General features: G+C 38.2%; 1 protein-coding gene across 7 annotated transcripts in view; it reads left to right on the top strand.

Annotated features, from left to right (window-relative positions):
* Positions 1-19,511, top strand: part of HIVEP2 (HIVEP zinc finger 2) — a 155,550-nt gene that overhangs the window by 50,430 nt on the left and 85,609 nt on the right. For 3 of the 7 annotated variants that reach the window (XM_039346814.1, XM_039346817.1, XM_039346813.1), the window contains exon 2: positions 10,033-10,247. The exons of 2 other annotated variants lie outside the window; for them this stretch is intronic. The gene's annotated coding sequence lies outside the window, so the exon portion shown is untranslated. Of the gene's footprint in view, positions 1-71; positions 173-10,032; positions 10,248-16,185; positions 16,645-19,511 lie in introns of those variants that run through there. 2 more of the 7 variants (XM_039346816.1, XM_039346818.1) reach the window with 2 other exon arrangements.

Genomic DNA, 19,511 nt, shown 5'->3' with positions numbered 1-19,511 from the left:
TCCCTTTACCTCCTGCAGACTTTCTCTTGCCATCCCTGACTGAAAAGTGGAAAACTCTTTCTTTATTGCAGTCACAAAAGTCACAGGAAGATGAAGGGGAACTAAACAGTTTTTCTGTTTTCCTTTTGCATCTGACCATGGTCTGCTCTTGTGCTGCACAGCATCTGCAGAGGTAAGATGTGCTGGGAATGTCAGGGTTTCAAAACAGCCAGATGGAGAATCTCTGCATTTGCAGCACCAGCAGCAGTGGCGGCAGCGCAGCATCTGGAGTGCCTGAGCTGGTGGGTTAACCAGGCAGCCATAAATCAGGCTTGGTTGAGTGAATAAAGATGTATTTGCAGCTGGTTTATACTAGAATGTGCAATAAAAGAGAATATGACAGTTTGTTTTCCTTAGGGCTACACAAGTGTTAGCACGTGAAGAATAGGAACCCTTGTGTTCTTTGAAAAGAATCTGTTGCTATATATGTTCCTCAGAGTAAAACCAGTCACCAAGTTTCTATTTTTGTTGGCCGTTCTTTAAAAAAATTAATATTAGAAGACATAAAGGACTAATTCTGACGCACTGTCCTGTGCACAGGGACTTGGATTTTAAGAGAGCTTGAAAACATGATAACAGTATTGAGTAAAATAACATTTCTGCAGGTGAATCTGCAAATGCCACTGCATAGAAACACTTGACTCTCTGTGTGTATCTTTTGCATGCATCCCAATATCTGTGTATAAAGTTATAGAAGAAACTTGCCCAGTGATCTCTGGTGAACAAAATGTATTTTTCAACAGCTAGCAGACGTGGTTAAGCTACCATGTTACAGAACTTCAAGTGTTGGACTAGGATTAGGGAAGGCCAAGTTTAAGTCTATTCTCAGCCACAGCTACCCATTTTGGGTGACTTTACGCTAAGTAACTCTCTCTCTCTCAGCCCAACCTATCTCAGTGGATGGTTGTGAGGAAAAATGGAAGAGTAACTGCTACACATCTCAGTTTTGGGCTTCTGAAGAAAACATGGAATATACATTTATCAAATAAAACTAGACTCCTTGGACTCTTTTAATACCACAGAATATTTACAAACAGGAAGATTAAATATTTGGTACACTTGTAACTTTTGTGGGGTTTTTGGTACTTGTAGATATGCACTGACAGGCTTATTTTAGGAAGGATGCAATTGTGAGCAGAAACACGAATCTTTGCTTGAAATATACAGTACATCTGTACTTGGATTCAAAGCACCAAAACCCCATGGTTTTTAGCCAAAATAAAACTGAGCCCATGTACTAATAAAGGTTAAATCTTAAAATTGGCTTGTTGATTAGGAAGTATTAAAATTTGTTGCATTTTTAACAGCTTGTCAGTGTAGGATTGCTACTAAAGTAATCCCAATGCAACCCTAATATAAAGGATATGCTATGTACTTCACAAATACACAATGTCTATGGACTCAGATGTTGAATATTTCAGTACTGCATTTCTAGTTTCCATTCAGAATAAATAAAACATCAAATAATATGATGCAATCTTTTTATATAGGTTTTATTAATTTTTTAAAATTACAAATATTTAGAGCTTAGTAAACATGTCTGGGTTCACGTATTTAATGTTAACTTCTTCAATATAAATCTATTCAGTACTGCACAATCCAGGATTTTTTCTTTGATCTTCCTTTCTTCCCCACATTTTTTCCCTTTCTCCCTCATTAAACAATTACAATTCTTAGTACTATTGATGTATACAAAATTAGATATAGACATCTTCATAATATTTTACTAATATTATAGAAATAACAATATCAATTCATAAGTCAATATCCTGTTTTTTGTGTTCTTATTAAAGTTTGATTTCCCATCAATATTTAAACTATCTTTGTCAGTTATAATTTTCCAATATTAATTACATTTATATAGCTAAAAAAATTTATTCATACCAATCCTCTTATTTTTAAATTTCCCATATCAAAAGAAGAAAAAGAATGCTATTTTAATTCTAAATCCTATCTGCCATTATAAAAATCTAGTTATATCTAAGGATCATCTGTTCTTTTAATCATATTCAAACAGGTATATTAAACAGATGCTCCCTCTGATAAATCAAATCCTCTATTTTTTTAAGTCTAACTCTCGTGTTCTTTCTTCGCCAAGCTGCTTTCCAGGCCAAGAATTAAATTAAATTAAATCGCCCAAGAATTTTCTTTCTTTCTTTCTTTCTTTCTCTTTCTTTCTTTCTTTCTTTTTTTGTGAAAGTTGCTTTCCGTGAGAAAGATAATTTAGGCAGAGTATTTTTGGAGAGGAACTCCGCCTATCCATATTCCCTAAACATTTCTCCTGCCTGCTCTATGTTCCATTTTCCAGAATCTTCTTCCTTGTCATCAGGTGTATTTTGAAGAAAGGAGTAAAGGGTCTTTTGTATTTTCATTGTTATAGGTAGGAGTTGCAGTATTTTATTTGTATATGGTAGTCCATATTTCCCTTCTCCTATTTAATCTCAAGAACCAGTGGGAGAGAAAAAAAAATTGACTTTTGAATATGTCTGGCTGCAGGGAGGTTGAACATTTTGAACACTGGGAATGTTGTGGATTACAACCTTGCCTGACTGATAATTTTCAGGATACAAAGGATTACTATAAAATATTGCTATTAGGACTGGATTATAAAGGCTGTATACAAAGACCAGAAAACTAGAGGAAATTTTGTCCCACTCTTACTGAGACTGGTGATACTAGAGGATTTCTAGGAATGATGCCTCAAGAAAAAAACAAATACCTTTCAGAAGGAAATACTCTCTATGCTACAGCAAATTCATCAAACAATTCTTGCACATAAAGAGGACATAAAAAGAAACCATAATGAGACTAAAAATAACCTAGATGATATAAAGGACCAAATCTCCACATTGAAGCTACAACTGGAAAGCTCCCAGACAACGACAACAGAGTGTGAACAAATAAACAAGAAATCAGAGGGTGAAGCAGAAGAAATGGACTTAGAGATGGAGGAGATAGGAGAATATGATGCAATCTTTATGCAGTGGTAAGGCTGGAGTTACAATATACCTTCTTCTCTTTCTTTTTGCAGTAAGTAGAGTCCCTGCTTCCATGGATTGCAAGAATTTATGAATTGATAGTTACAAACAGAGAGCCAATTTGATACAGTAGTTCAGGTATCAGGCTAGAAACCAGGAGACATGAGTTTAGTGCTGCCTTAAACATAAAGTCAACTGAGGTACCTTTGCTTGGGCCAACCACTCTCCCTCAGTTCTAGGAAGGAGGCAACTGCAAGTTGCATCTGAAATCTTATTAAGAAAACTATTCAGGGATTTTTCTAGGCACTCACTAGGAATTTCACTGACTGAAAGACATTAAAAAACAAAGCTCCAGGATGGGAAGCTGCTGTCTTAAAGAAGTGATCGAACTTTTCCAGAATTATTCACCATTGGCCATGTTGGCTGGGGCTCTAGGAATTTAGCAATGTTGGCTTCATTTAATAAACTGATATTTCAATAGATATAAATGTATATGGTACATATACCCAGAGTGAAATAGTAGTAGTAAGAAAGTACAAAACAAAAGACTGCTGGGATAGCTTGTGATTTTTTTTTTAAAAGCTTCCCATCTACAAACATTTTTTTGTTCACTTTAAAATTTTGTTTTAAAGTTATGATGGAAGTTTGTAAGAGATAAAATTAAATACTCAGAGGAGGGGAACTGTTCTGCATTACAAGTAGTAAAGTTTATATATTCTTTCTAGTGTTGAGCACTAGCTTTGTAGACAAAGGATAAGTCTGTATCCAAAGTGAAAGGATGTTTGGTGTGAACTAATGTCACAAGTCAGTTTAGTGTAGTAGTTGAGGCATAAGGATACAAATTGGAAGATGTGAGTTCTAGTTCCGCCTTGGGTCACCACTGACTCGAAAGAGCGCACACACCAGCTCAAGCAGTGATGCTGGGTATCCCAGCAAGCAATTTTAATTGCTTTGTATGCCAAAGTCAAAAACAGAAGAGTCGTGTTTACTAGAGAAAGCAGAGCTTCTGTTCTTCCATGCAGGCTGAATGACAGGAGGAAATTCCTATTATTATAGAATTATATGTTATCTGATGGCCGTTTTTTTTCTGTCCTGATGTAAAGATGCAAAGCTTTGTGTAGGTCAGTTGAAATGTAATACGGTAGAATTATTACATTGGGTCAGCTGGGACTAAAAGCAGCTCAAGTGAAAGAAAGAGGCTTGCAATTTCAATTGACTATTCAAAAGATACTATAAATAATATCACATTTTGTGAAGAAGAGATTCTCAGAGTGCAAAATAAGTAGCTGCATGATGCCTATTATATAAGGGCTTCCAAATGCTTTTATGTTTTACATTTTAATTTTGAGATGTGCAGAAGTTAATTTATAAAAGCAGGAAATTATCATTGTATAGATTTAATTTAAAATACATACCTAATAGACTTCAAAGGATTGTGTTTCTTAGACTATGGACACTGTCTCACACACATGCTACCACTGAAGTTTTTTCTAGCTAGATATAATTAAACTGCTTGAGTGATTTCTTTATATCAAGGAAAAATAAAACTGCCTTCTAATTGTTCTCATCCATGTTTCCTCTTCTCACATTACATTAAGAAAATCTGTATCCTGGCCAAAATAAGCTTTGGGAGAAAGTAAAATGAAACAGTGGAATAGATAATTGCACAACACTTCTCTTATTTGCCATTTTCTTCTAAATATAAGAGTCGCTTGTTTGTGAGATGTGCCAGTATATACATTGGTTTAATAAATAAAATAAATCACCCCTATCCAAAATAAGACTTAATCTCACAAACTTTTGGAACTGTGTAAAGAGATAGGGGCATTTCGAAAGATGACTGTGGAGTTCGGGAACTGGTTTGCAAATTAAAATTAGGTAAGCTTGCATTCAAATATTTTCTCTTTCCTAACACATAGTGTAGGGAGACTTCTCTTTTTAATCATGATAGACACTTTTCTCTGAATTCTGCAAAGCAGGTCACCAAACAAGAAGTATTAGGAAAAGAAACACATGCAAATTATTTAGACAAAATATAGTGCGCTATATCGGTGCATAATCAGTGTAAAATAATTTGCAAAAACTACAACATATTAATAAAAATGTTAACCTTTGGAGCAGCATGCACAAAAATTGATAAAAGTTGTAGAGCAAGCTTTTGTTTAAAAAATCTCAATCTAGCATGAGAATGAGACATTAAAATAAGAATGGCCACATGAGAAATGAGAAACAAAAGTGGTCAGATTCAGAGAAATGAGAAATTGATTATGTGCCATCAAGTTGCTTTTTATTCTTAACGACTACATAGACAAATTACTGTAAATTCAATCAAAAATTGTTATGATCCTGAGAGTTCCAGGAAATAAATGGCAAACTTTTTAGATCAGCGTTTCTCAACGTTCGTGTGACGGTGACCCCCCTCACACGAACGTGCTGCGCATGCGTGGCACCGTGCGCATGCGCGGCGCCGCCCCCTGAGGGGGGAAAATGGCGGATCGCATTGTTTGACGACCCCCGTAAAATGGTCGATCGACCCCAAATGGGGTCGCGACCCATAGGTTGAGAACCGCTGTTTTAGATGGTTCTAAAAAGTGAAGCGGATGACAATGGCAGAATGAAGAGCTGGCAAGTACTATAGACCAGCCTTTTATAATTCCTCTCCAGATGAGAAGAGGACATGAGATTGCCCACAAATACTCCTGACAGCTGCTTGTCACAAGGAGTTTATAAGACAGCTATTTCAGAACTAATTTTTTAGTTACAACACTGTTCTTGTGTTACTTTTTCAAGGTTATCCTCATATTCTATAAAAAAAGTCAGATATCATGCAATATATTAGTCTGCATTTTCTTATTTTCAGAATGTGCTCATACTTTCATACTATTTTATAGGATGAACAGTGAAAGCATATTGTATAGCATCTGATGTTGATAAAAAGAAGCAGATCAACAAATCACTCCTATTTTATCACCAGTCAATTGGTGCAGTAGTTAAGACATCAGGTTAGAAACGAAGAGATTTTGAGTTGAAATGCTGCTTTAACACGAAGTGATCTGGGTGACCTTGGGCCATTCACGCTCAGTTCTTAGTAGAGTTACCTGACATGTGGCAGAAGGAGCACATGACCTCCTTTTATCCTGATGCCTTCTATCTGCCAGGCATAGTCTTAAAATATCGTTCGATTTTGAGTGTTTTTGTTTTTTTAAAAATTTTGGACTGTTTTCAGTAGTCATTTAGACTTTTACTTATTGTGACCTTGTAACTTGTCTGTTTCTTTCCCTTGTCCATCAGCAGATTCAACAGCCTAGATTTAAAGTTGTTTACTTTATTTCTTAATTCCAATATTCGGTTTCAATTCAGTCTTTTCAAATTTATTTTCACTGTAGTCTATAGATCACATGACTTGTCATACATTTCTATGGTGAAACTGGTATAGTGCTTTGTTGTTGTTAATTGTGAAGTCGTGTCCGACCCATCACGACCCCATGGACAATGTTCCTCCAGGTCTTCCTGTCCTCTACCATCTTCTGGAGTCCATTTAAGTTCACACCTACTGCTTCAGTGACTCCATCCAGCCATCTCATTCTCTGTTCTTCTATTGCCCTCAATCTTTCCCAGCATTAGGCCCTTCTCCAGTGAGTCCTTCCTTCTCATTAGGTGGCCAAAGTACTTGAGTTTCAACTTCAGGATCTGGCCTTCTAAAGAGCAGTCGGGGTTGATCTCTTCTAGGACTGACCGGTTTGAACGCCTTGCAGTCCAAGGGACTCGCAGGAGTCTTCTCCAGCACCATAGTTCAAGGCCTCAATTCTTTTGCGCTCAGCCTTTCTTATGGTCCAACTTTCACAGCCATACATTGCAACTGGGAAAACCATGGCCTGGACTATACGCACTTTTGTTGGCAGGGTGATGTCTCTGCTTTTTAGTATGCTGTCTAGATTTGCCATAGCTGGTATAGTGCTTTAGTATCAACTAAATGATTGTCTGTGTACGTTCCTGAAAATAGAGATTTGTAAGAAAAATATTATAATTGAAGAACCAGCCTGATTCTGGAAAAAGTAATTTCATATACTTGCAGGCTCAAGTACTTTGTAATTTTTCACTGTAATTTTCATTATGTTAAGTAGTTAGTGCGTCTTCCTTTCCAATTGTCTATGTACTCCTTCACCTGTTCAGATATCTGGTAATCTTAGCTGTAGGGGAAAAAAATTAAAGGCAAACTATTTCCAAAAATCTTGCCAAGTAATCTGCAAAAACTTGTCCAGGCAGTTGCCAGAATTTTGATTTGGAAAATCAAATCATAGTTTGATTCCAAAATATTGCAAACTCTTCATAAATAATTGGGCCACAACACTGTACATTTCCTCCCATTTCTTTTCTTTCATGTTTTAGTTCAAGTGAAATCCATTTACATATGCAAATATAGGTAGTCCTTGACTTACAACCACAATTGAGCCCATAATTTTTGTTGCTAAGCGAGACATTTGTTAAGTGAATTTTGCTCCATTTTATTACATTTCTTCCCACAGTTGTTCACTGCAATTGTTCAATTACTAACACAATTGTTAAGCGAATCTGGCTTTCCCATTGAGTTTGCTTGTCAGAAGGTAGCAAAGGGGAGCACATGACCCCAGAACACTGCAACGGTCATAAATGTGAGTCAGTTTCCAAGCATCTGAATTTTGATCACATGACCATGGGGGTGCTGCAATAGTCATTAGTGTGAAAAGTGGTCAGATGTTACTTTTTCAGTGCTGTTGTAATTTCGAACGGTCACTAAATGAACTGTTGTAAGTCGAGGACCCCCTGTATACATAGGAGCTCAGTTGAATAAAATGTATATGTACGTATGATATAAAAATAATATTTGTGGTATCTAGTTTTAAAAATACTCAATAGTATACTATTTTGAAATAGTTTTACTGAGTAGCCATGGGTAAATAGAAAAACTAATTGTAGATTAGAATGGCTGAAAATAGTTTTATTGACTCATATTTTTAGGACACGTGTTCATAAATCTTAGTTGTGGTGTTTTGAATTGCCTCTGTATGATGCAAAAAAAAGTCCCTCACACATCAAGTTCAGCTGGCTGCATGCCTTGAACTCTTCTGGGACTAATAGATCTATTCAAATTATAATGCACCAGAAACAAGTTTTGCTGTATTTGTTAAGATTAATTTAAAACGGACCAAACCTACGTAGTTTTTATTATTTCTCTCTTTTTTAATTATTGCAATTTACAAATTGCATTATTTCAAAATTACCAGAGTTCCACACCTGGCAAAACATTTTCCTTTCTTACCCCATAAGCACTGTCATGATCTTTAAACTGCTCCGGGAGTTCCTTGACTAACTCCCTAAAGTAAATCCTGGGGGTGCTCTGTGATTAATGAGCCACTTTAAAATGGTGTTGATTTTTTTTTTTTCATTTGAAGCCATATTGTGCCCAAGAATGACAATGAAAATTGTTGCTGTTGCATTTCTTTCTCTCAGCTCTCTTAAAGCTAGCCTCTGCCATGATCAGCCTGAAGAGTTCAAGTATCACTACATAGGCACTGTTATCTCACAATTGCTATTATGCCACACACAATGTCTTCTGATTAAGAGAAACTGGAACTGCTCCTTTTATAAAGTATATCTGATAATCCTGGTGGGTTTGGAGGGCTCATAAATCACAGGTCTATCTCTACCACCTGATTCAGGTAATGTTAAATCTGTAAATAAAGAAACTCACTCTTCTTCAAATCATTCTTTTTTTGTGGGCAGAAGAAACTGTGATTAGGAACACAAGGTGATAAAGTACAGCAAGGGAGCCTAGCCATTTTGTTACATCTCTTAATTCTGCAAGATTGAAAAAAAAATCTATAGAATTTTAAGTACCAGCTAATCTTGTACAATCTTTCATCAGTTTATTTTTTTCAAATGTATCATAGAATTTATTTGCCACATTTATTTGGTAGAACTCAAATGGCACGCATAATGCCTTGTCTTCTATTTTTCCCACAACAACAGTGCTGAGAAAGAATGAACTGCCCCCCCAAATCATCCAACTGGCTTCCATGCCTAAGGAAAGACTAGAACTCATGGTCTCGTAGTTTCTAGTCAGCACCTTAACAGTTATGAGAAAATTGGTTGAAAAAAGGCAGATAATATTAGCTTGCAACAAAAGCTAGATTTTTACAGCCTGAATATGGTAGTCCTGAAAGACATCCTGATCCTAGAATAGTGAACTATAAAACAATGGTTATTTAGATTGGGAGAAAAATAACATCTGCAGTTGTGTGCAATGTGGTGCAAGTCGGTTTCCATGTCATTGCTTTTAAATCTCTTACATGGGGCCACATGACGTTTTTCAGGAGAGGAAAGAATGCAATCCATCAGCTGTTCCCATTTACTTTGACAGATGAACACAGCTGGATGCAAATCAGATAAACTTTATTTTAAAACTAAGCATCTGGCAACAACCATTCCTCAGATTTGAAGGCCTCTAATACTCATACATAGCTTAATATACTAAGTGGTAAATTAAACATACTGCTGCTTAGAATTGAATAGACCCCATTGTTTTTGTTCTAATATTATTGGGCTGCGTTTTCAGAGTATCATGTCTCTTCATGGCATCTTTTAGATCAGTGTTTCCCAAACTTGACAATTTTAAGGCATGAGGACTTCAACTCCCAGAATTCCACAGCCAGCAACGCTGGCTGTGGAATTCTGGGAGTTGAAGTCCACATGCCTTAAAATTGTCAAGTTTGGGAAACACTGTTTTAGATTATGGAACTGTTATGTCAAAATAACATTAATATGGATAGGTCTTACATCACCTTAACAATGGCTGAACCATGCTATGATAAAAGTTTTAAGTTATATATAGGGAAAAGATCATAATAATTTGAACATCCAGTCCTATATTATATATTTCTATTATTATTAACTCTGTTTTGCTGGATTGCCCTATCTTCATTTCTGTTAAATTTTATTGTTTTAATCTATGATTATTATTTATTTATTTTTTTAGAAAATAAGTTACTGTTTTCCTGGATACTGGTGAAAATTGCATTGGACAGCAAACACAGAATGCTAATTTGGAGACAGGAAGAGAGAATAAATACCTCACTTCTCCCTGAGTCCTGTTTGGGATAAATCAGCTTGATGTCACCACTGAATATTTCTGCAAAGGGCTGTTAAACTAGGGCAAGCAGAACCGCCAGCATTTACACACTGGAGAGAAACGTGAGTGCTTAGCAAAATCTGTGTGCTAAAAATAATTTGCACTTTTATTTATAACAATCTTTTTTTTTAATTGAAAATTTTTATAAAAGTTACAATATACACCCCAAAACCCACCCACCCTAAACCTCCCCTCTCCCTCCCCCACTTCCCAGAGCTGAGTACAGGGTAACAAATATAATAATCATACTCTAACTAACATTAACCAGCTATGTAAATAGCCAAGTCCATAATGTGCTTTAACTCCCCTTTAACATAAAAATAAACAAATTAAAAATAAACATAATAATATAAACAAGTTAATATCCTAATTCTTGAACAATACAATATCCAAATTGTTAAACAATATGAATACTAAAAATAATAATAAAACTAATAAAATTCCACTATAGTAAACTATTAGTAATAATAATACTCTAAAATTTACTCATAAAGTAAATGGAACTTTTTAGTCCCATATTTATTCTGAATATAATCTATCCATCTTCTCCAAACCGAAATGTATCTTTCTTGTGAATGATCCTTCAAATAAGCAGAAGTCTTAGCCATTTCTGCTAAATTTGAGACTTTAAGCGTCCATTCTTCTATAGTAGGCAAACAATCCTTCCAATATTGCCCTACCAATAACTTTGCAGCTGTTATCAAATTCAACATCAAATTAGTTTCTTTAGCATCACAATCTACAATAACACCCAATAAAAATAATTGTGGAGTAAACTTTATCTTTCTCCTAAAAATCTTTTGAATGTTCCACCAAATCTTAATCCACAAAGCTTTTATATTTCTGCAAGTCCACCAGATATGAAAATAAGTAGCATCCAAACTACCACATCTCCAACATTTGGGCTGTAAATTAGGATAGATACAAGACAACTTTTTAGGATCCAGATGCCTTCTATAAAACATTTTATAAAAATTTTCTCTTAAATTTTGGACCTGGGTAAATTTTACATTTCTAACCCAAATTACCTCCCGTATATCCAATGGAATCGGTTCTTGAATATTTTGGGGCCATTTTACCATACAATCTTTAACTAAGTCCATTTCTGAATCCAATTCTATTAAAGCATTATACATTCTCTTTATATGTGTTCGGTTTTGATCTTTAATCTGTTTTACCAAATTCTCATCCATTGAAATAATACCAACCTTTTGATCTAATTTCCACCTAGCCAACAATTGATTATACTGAAACCAAGATTGTACAATATTTTCTTGCTTTAACTCAACTAATGGTTTTAATTGCCAATCATTCCCTACCAATCTAAGTAGTTCCTTATAAGAAATCCTATCCAAATTCACACCCATAGATACCCCTCTTTTATTTATAACAATCTTATCTTCATTGGGAAGAGACAGGTAGAAGTGTGTATCACAGGGCAACAAATGCATCTTATGTTTTCATCATTGATTACTATCTGATGGAGATAAATTCAGAGAGAATAGATAGTCTTTGTTGTATAAAATAACTTTCATATAGCTTTAAGACAGTGGTTCTCAACCTTCCTAATGCCGCAACCCTTTAATACAGTTCCTCATGTTGTGGTGACCCCGAACCCCCCCATCCAGCTGGCCGGGGGGGGGGTATCAAAAACTTGACCAAAAAAAAGGAAAAAATGGGAAAGTATAGGTAGTCCTCGACTTACAACAATTCGCTTAGTGACTGTTTGAAGTTACAACAGCACTGAAAAAGCGAATTATGATCATTTTTCACACTTATGACGTTCACAATGTCCCAGGGTCATGTGACTAATGGCCAGGGGACGTGGCCAGCTGATCACTCAGGTTGCAGAGTGCCTGTGGGGGGGGAATCTGTGGGTCTCTGAGATGGGACTGGGGTGGGGTGCCTGCCTTCCTTCCCTCCCTTCTCTCCATTTGTCTCTTCCTTCTTTTCTTCACCTCCCTCTTAGTCTCTTCCTCCTTCCCTCCCTCTCCCATTGTTCCTTCCTTCCTTCTTTCCTTCCTTTCCTTCACCTCCTTCTTAGTCTCTTCCTCCTTCCCACCCTCTCCCATTGTTCCTTCCTTCCTTCCTTTCCTTCCCCTCCCTTAGTCTCTTCCTCTTTCCTTCCCTCTCTCCCATTGTCCCTTCCTTCCTTCCTTCCTTCCTTCCTTCCTTCCTTCCTTCCTTCCTTCCTTCCTTCCTTCCTTCCTTCCTTCCTTTCCTTTACCTCCTGCTTAGTCTCTTCCTCCTTCCCTCCCTCTCTCCCATTGTTCTTTCCTTCCTTCCTTCTTTCCTTCCTTTCTTTCCCCTCCCTTAGTCTCTTCCTCCTTCCTTCCCTCTCTCCCATTGTCCCTTCCTTCCTTCCTTCCTTTCCTTCACCTCCTTCTTAGTCTCTTCCTCCTTCCCTCCCTCTCTCCCATTGTCCTTTCCTTCCTTCCTTCTTTCCTTCCTTTCCTTCCCCTCCCTTAGTCTCTTCCTTCTTCCCTCCCTCTCTCCCATTGTCCCTTCCTTCCTTCTTTCCTTCCTTTCCTTCACCTCCTTCTTAGTCTCTTCCTCCTTCCCAATCTCTCCCATTGTCCCTCCCTTCCTTCCTCCCTCCCTCCCTCCCTTCCTTCCTTCCTTCCTTCCTTCCTTCCTTCCTTCCTTCCTTCCTTTCCTTCACCTCCTGTTTAGTCTCTTCCTCCTTCTCTCCCTCTCTTCCATTGTCCCTTCCTTCCTTCCTTCCTTCCTTCCTTCCTTCCTTCCTTCCTTCCTTCCTTCCTTCCTTCCTTCTTTTCCTCTTTGTCCCTTCCTCCCTTCCCTCCTTTCCATTGTTCCTCCCTTCCTTCTCTCTCTCATTGTTCCTTACTTCCCTCACTCTTCGTCCCTTCCTTCCTTCCCCCCCCTCCATGCCCAGGAAGGGACAAGAGGAGGGGGATAGGCTGCCAGCGTGGCTGGGGGCTTTACTGCCAGCAAACCTGCCTGTGCACAGGCAGAGACAGAGGAAAGCTCGCCCAGCTCACTTGCTCAGCTTCGCCGAAAGGCAGGCTGCTTGCTACGTTAGCAGAAGCTCCAGGATCAGCGCCAGGCTACAGATGATTCGCGCTTCTGCTAAATTAGCAAGCGCATGTTTTCTAGCAAGCAAGTTTGCTGGGCAGGAGCCAAGGAGAGCAGCTGCAGCTGAAGAAGCGCGGATCAGCTGTAGAGGCTCGCCCCGATCCTGGACAAGAGGGAAGGAAGGAAAGACGGAAGGGACAAGGGGGAGAGGAAGGGAAGGAGGGACAAAGAGGGAGGCGAAAGGAAGGAAGGGACAAGGAGAGGGAGGGAAGGAGGGACAAAGAGGGAGGCGAAGGAAAGGAAGGAAGGAAGGAAGGAAGGAAGGAAGGAAGGAAAGAAGGGACAATGGGAGAGGGAGGGAAGGAGGAAGAGACCAAGAGGGAGGGAAGGAAAGGAAGTTCCAGCCAGGAGAGGCTTGCCAGCCCGGCTGCCGAGAAACAGAAGAGCGCAAAGCCAAGGAGAAGAAGGTGGAGGTTTCCTCCCAAAGAGGGCTCCTTTTCTCCACCCCTACCCTGGGTTTGTGGGGAATTTCTCGTCACCAAGGCTGGCAGGTGCTGCTTCGAGCCCGCCATGAGCTTTCTCGCCCCCTTTGCTTCTCCCCCATCCCCCGCTGTTGTGAGGATTATGGCGCCCTTTGGAAGCCGATTGTGCTTTGAAGCTTAGGAGAGGAGAAACAGTTCCTTCCTCCTTCCCTCCCTCTTGCGTCAGCTGGCGGGCACAGGAGTTGGGTGCTGCAGCGGCCTCCCCTTCGCTGACCTGTGTGCATGAGAAGAAGTCAATCCGGTTGCTGCACAATGAGTCTCTGGGGAGGGTGGGGCCTTGCTCTGCGCCTACGCTGTTCATGTGCCCCCTGCAGGGCACATTTGGTAGAGTTCGTGCAGATTGCCGCCAAGCAGCATATTTTCCACAAACAAGTGAGGTGGAGCGAGGGGGGGAGGGAGAGAAGGCGGTTGACAAGCCCTGCCTAAGACCATCAGAAATATGTGTTTTCCAATGGTCGTAGGCGACCCCTGTGAAAGGCTCGTGCGACCCCCAAAAGGGTCGTGACCCACAAGTTGAGAACCGCTGCTTTAAGGCTACTTCCCTAGAATCTATATTGGGACTACAACTCCTACAATTCTTGGCTTTTGGCCTTGCTGGTTGGAAGTGCTGGAAGTTGAAGACATATCATAGTTTGGGGACACCAGATATGCTACTCTAAGGAATGATGATAAATCATGATCAGTAATTATTGTCTGCTGATTTGTAATTCAACACATTTTTTTAGATAAATAAGTAAGGCAGAAATTATTTAGAAATAACTAAAAATTGAATTGTCTTTATTTTTATAATGTCATGCTTTTGTATTAATATAAAGTGTATTCTAAAGTTATTCTTGGTACTGATGGAAGAGAATATACCTCTGGGTTGAACTGCATGATCCTTAGTGCTCCCTTAGCTTGGTTGTTTTCTTGCAGACATTTCATTACCAAACTAGGTAACATCATCAGTGTTACAAAGAAATGGGTTTGCTCTCATTTTATATACTAGTGGCTTGCCCTATAAGTGTTAATGGAAGTGGTCTTAGTGGTTCCTTGATTAGGCTGTTGTTTATTGTTAGCTTGTTTGACTGTGTTGGCTGTTCATTGATTAAGGAATTGTTTACTTCTTTGTCATTAGTTTAGTCTCATCTCTGTTCATCTGTTCTTCTGGATGCTGATTACTGATGATGTGTATATGAGTTTTCTGTTTCCTTTTGGGCTTTTTGACTGTCTCCTTTGAATGATATATAGATAATAATAATGTAGATATTGATAATAAAACATATACAAAATGAGAACAAACCCCATTGCCTTCTGGTACTAATGTTATCTAGTTCGACAATGTCTTCAAAAAAAAAAAAAGAAAAATCCCAACCAAGAATAGGAATGACCTCTTCAAATTTTACATGATTTCAGATTGAGAAAGTTAAATAACAAGTTTAGCTGCCATTTGCATGTCTAGGGTTGCAAGCTCTCATTGCACCATGAATGGAGAATAAAGTACAATAACAGTTAGATATAAAAATAAATTAAGATATGCCACAAAGACAATTTAAAATTGTGAAGACTAAATCAATACTTTAAAAAGATTTAAAATCCACAGAGAAAAATGCTGGTGTAACATTTCTTTTCAAATCTCATCCAACTGGTTAGATTTGTTTATTAAAGCAATTCAACAAAATGCTTGCTAGTTCTTAGGGGAAACAAAAGCATGTAACATCACCCATTATCTTAACCTATTTGTTTTGAATGTGCCAAGTTCAAACTAGTCCTTTCATGTGTTTTATACTGAAACAAAAAAAAGCAAAAAACGTTCCAACATTTTAATTCTTCAGAGTACGTTTTCTTAGCACCATGTGATGACTTTCAGTGTAAAATATTGTTCCATTTACTTTAAGAACTATTTCTTGGGCTAGAATAATCAGAATATAATGTTTTGAAATTGGAGGTCATCACTAAATGGCTTTTTGGGTGATGGAGTGAGCCAGTAATTTCCTCCCCCTTCCATCTTGGAAAAAGAACTTGACTGAGGATTATATATAGTAGATGTGGAATCTGAAAATAAAAACTTCCTCCAGTCCTTTGCAGCTACAAACTTATGCTCAGACCACAGCGTGCACAAATGCACACATATAAGTCCCTATGATCACGTTGCTCTTCCTCCTGATATCTAAAAAGACCAGTTTTGCTATAAAATGGAAAACAAACAATGGTAAAATGGGTTGCCTACTCCAGAATGAGTGATAAAGCATTGGGGAAAATTAAGATGGCGAACACCTGGAGTTTTGCCTTTGTTGCTTTTTGTATGTTCTATACATATACATATACATATACATATACATATACATATACATATACATACATACATACACACACATACACACAAATTAAATTAAAAAACTAGTAAATGAAAAATAAACCAGGTAAAAATAAACCTTATGTGTTGCATTTTCTACCCAGCATGTCTTGTTCTTCTGAATGTATGCAATGTGGTATCCAGACATTTATAAATACTTTTAATGTTGTAACTTTTTTAAACCAGCTATTTGTAATTCTGTTTGCTACAAAAGCTCAAACTCCAACATTTCATTTCCACCTACAAGCAACAAATTGACTTTAGGTCTCTTGTAAGAATATCTAAATGTAGGCTGTTGAATAATCCCTTTGAGGGCCCTGTAACTATTTTTATGCCTGGATATGCGTCATCAGTGGGTATTTTCTCTGGTGACTAGCTTACATCAGTAGGTCTCCTATCATACATTCTATATGATTGATGGGAGTCACTGCTGCTCTTTAGCGTTTATCCGTGACCTCAAAGAATGGACAACTGGAATTTACAGGCTGTTGCAGTCTTTGGAGTGACTGGAGAGATGGACAGATGGTATTTTTCTGATAAATCCAGGTAATGCTGGAGATGCAGTTCAGTGGGGAAGGGGGGAAGGGGAAGGGTGTTCCTGGTCTTCAGAGCTGTTAATTCCAGCTTGGGGGGTTCTGTTTTCTCTGGAAAGGTACGCTTCCCTAGCCAAAAGGGAAGAAGCTGCAGGCAGATTTCAAGATGCAGTGTGTTGCTCGTGTTGTTTCCTAGTGATATACGCTACTGCAATGTGGCAAGAGCAACGTGCTGTGCGGTGGTTCAGTTAGGCGATCTGTTATTGAAAGATTGCTTGCTGCTTTTCAGCTTGGAGGGGGGGGAATGCTGTGGAATGTAAAGCTGAGCAAAAGCGGCTCTCCTTTCCTTAAGCCAAACAATAAAATAAAATAGAAACCAGAAGGGGGGAGGGGAGGGAGCGAATTCAATTCAGGTGAAATTTTAAGGTGCAGTGAGTAGGGCAGCAGCTCTTGAACCGGCGGGGGGTGCACCTGCCTCCAGGACCTGCTGGAAACAATTAATTTCCTGATCTCTCTCAAGTCGTTTCTCTGAGGGAAATGAGTAGTGCTCATACATACACATTACTACTTTAGCCCCTTCCGTTCCTTTCCTTTGATCGCTTGCCACCTCCCTCCCCACCCTGCTTCCTCCTACCGCATGTGTAAATGAGGCTGCAGTATACTTGTGTGATTTTGGTCGGGACATATTCTGCGAGGATAGCTGAAAGCAGAGAGCTGGCTTCGGCCACTTTTCTCTTTCTTTCCCTTCTTCCTTTCTTCCCCCTGTTTACTCCTTTCCACGGAAACGTGACAGCAGTGGATGCCATGCTCAACTCTGTGTGACCTCTGACTTGAGGACTGTCAAGCTCTTTTGCTGGCAGTCAGGCTGACAGGGGAATGGCAATAAGGTGCATAAATACTAGAGGAATGAGGAGCTGAAAATAACCATGCAAATGTTTTGTGGCTGCATGAAGAGACTGCTGGGTATTTGCCTGTGAAATTGGGTAGTAGAAGGGTCATGGAAGGAGGTTTTCCCGTTTTCCTCTAGGGGAAATTTCTTCTGCTATGAGTGGGAATCCTTTGAGTGGGATAACTCTGCCTGTTCAGCCTCGAGGAAGGAGGAAAAGGAGGGAGGGAAGGAGGGAGGGAGAGAGGGAAGGAGGGAGGAAGGAAAGAAGGAAGGAAGGAAAGAAGGAAGAAAGGAAGGCGTGTTTTTCTTGATCTGGGATCTCTGAGAGTTGAAGTCCCAATATATTTCAGGAAGGCTGATCTGATGTATTATTTTTCATTATTGCTAAGCCTGGACTTGGGATATCAAGAATATAAATTCTAAAATCTAGTATACATCCATGGCTTGTCTAAAAATTAACATAAACAATAGATCCTGATCTGGCATTTGATATGTAAAGCTTATGTGCAGTCCCATATGGGTCTCTTAAGTTATTAGGCCAAGAGGTTTTGCATCAGCTATTGGGAAACCTGACAGATTATTGGTGTTTTGCCATTTTCTCTCTGAGGAAGCAGAAATACTAATACTGGATGCTGAAAGATGTTTGGGGTTAACTGAGGCAGGTATGATCTGGATTCCCTTCTTCCATTAATACATGATTGCTGGATTTGAGAAGCATGTAAAAACTGTTTTTATAGTGCAGTTCTATTCATCTCTGCCCCAGATAAGCCCCTCTGAATTTAATGAGGCTTAATGGCTAGATACATTTGTATGAACCCTTAGAAAATATAAACATTCAAGTATATTCTTTAATATGTGATAGCTGGTAGAATGAAAAATGTACATGATTATGCATGGTACTTTATTTCAAGAGCCTTTGATGACTCATGCCAAGTTGGTTATATAATTCACAGCCTGCAAAAGGTTAAATTCAAAATCTTGATGGGATTGAGTCATTTATTGGGGAAAGAAATCACTAACCTCTTCTGAAGTTTAGTGCTTAGAATATTTATAGGGTATGCTTTTTTCCTATGCATTTTTGAAGCATCAGGAAGCATCCAGGTTTCAAAAAATAAATTTAAAATAAATTTCAAGACAGTAGAATAGGTGGGTTCTGTTTGTGTTCTTCAGTATGTTTAAAGTAATGAAGCAGTTTGTCACAAGGTTCTTATTACTTTTAAGCTGCAGTCGCATTTTTTTGTAAAATCTAACTTGACTCAATCACTTGAGCTACCTAAATCACTTTTCATTTTGATGTCTTTCTTATGACATGATTTAATCTAGTTACTTTAGATTAAAACTGAACACTTGAAAGCATATATAGAACAATGAACAATGAATTGTAACTCTACCTTTTGGAGGGAGATGTAGTCACATAGCCAAACATGTTTACTGAGTCCTAATAGCCTGTCATATATATTTGATGATGACAAGTTGGATAAGAGGATGTATATTGTACATCTCCATAAGGATATAGAAAGAAATAGGTAGATTTAAGTGTTGTTTTCCAATGTTACAATATAATTTGCTGCTATATTCAGGAATTATGTAGTTATTTCCAAGTTGTATCTCTGGTTAAATTAAAAATAAGAAACAAGCAATAATTCTGTTTGACACAAAAGTTGCTAACTTTAAACACAAAACTCCTCACAACACAATTGTTACGATAGGTTTAACAGATGTATGATACATAAATATTAGTTCTAATTTTTGTTAATTCATATCCTAAAAAATGTGGTATCCAGAATGAATGGAATTAAGGGTATGTAGTACTTCAGTTTTGATGGCAAAAATATTGTTTTGGAGGACATAAAAGAACACACGTAGCACATATCTGCAATTGTTTACAGGAAATACATCTTTTCTCAGTATCATGCTGTGGCCATGCCATCTTGGGAAAAAACATAGCTGCTTTAAGGAGTTGGCAGCCAGTGCTAGGTGAACATTGCAAA

This window comes from Crotalus tigris, unplaced genomic scaffold (assembly GCF_016545835.1).
Source record: "Crotalus tigris isolate CLP2741 ecotype Arizona unplaced genomic scaffold, ASM1654583v1 scf7180000018030.5226217, whole genome shotgun sequence".
NCBI lineage: Eukaryota > Metazoa > Chordata > Lepidosauria > Squamata > Viperidae > Crotalus > Crotalus tigris.
This window is presented reverse-complemented; position numbering and strand designations above follow the sequence as displayed.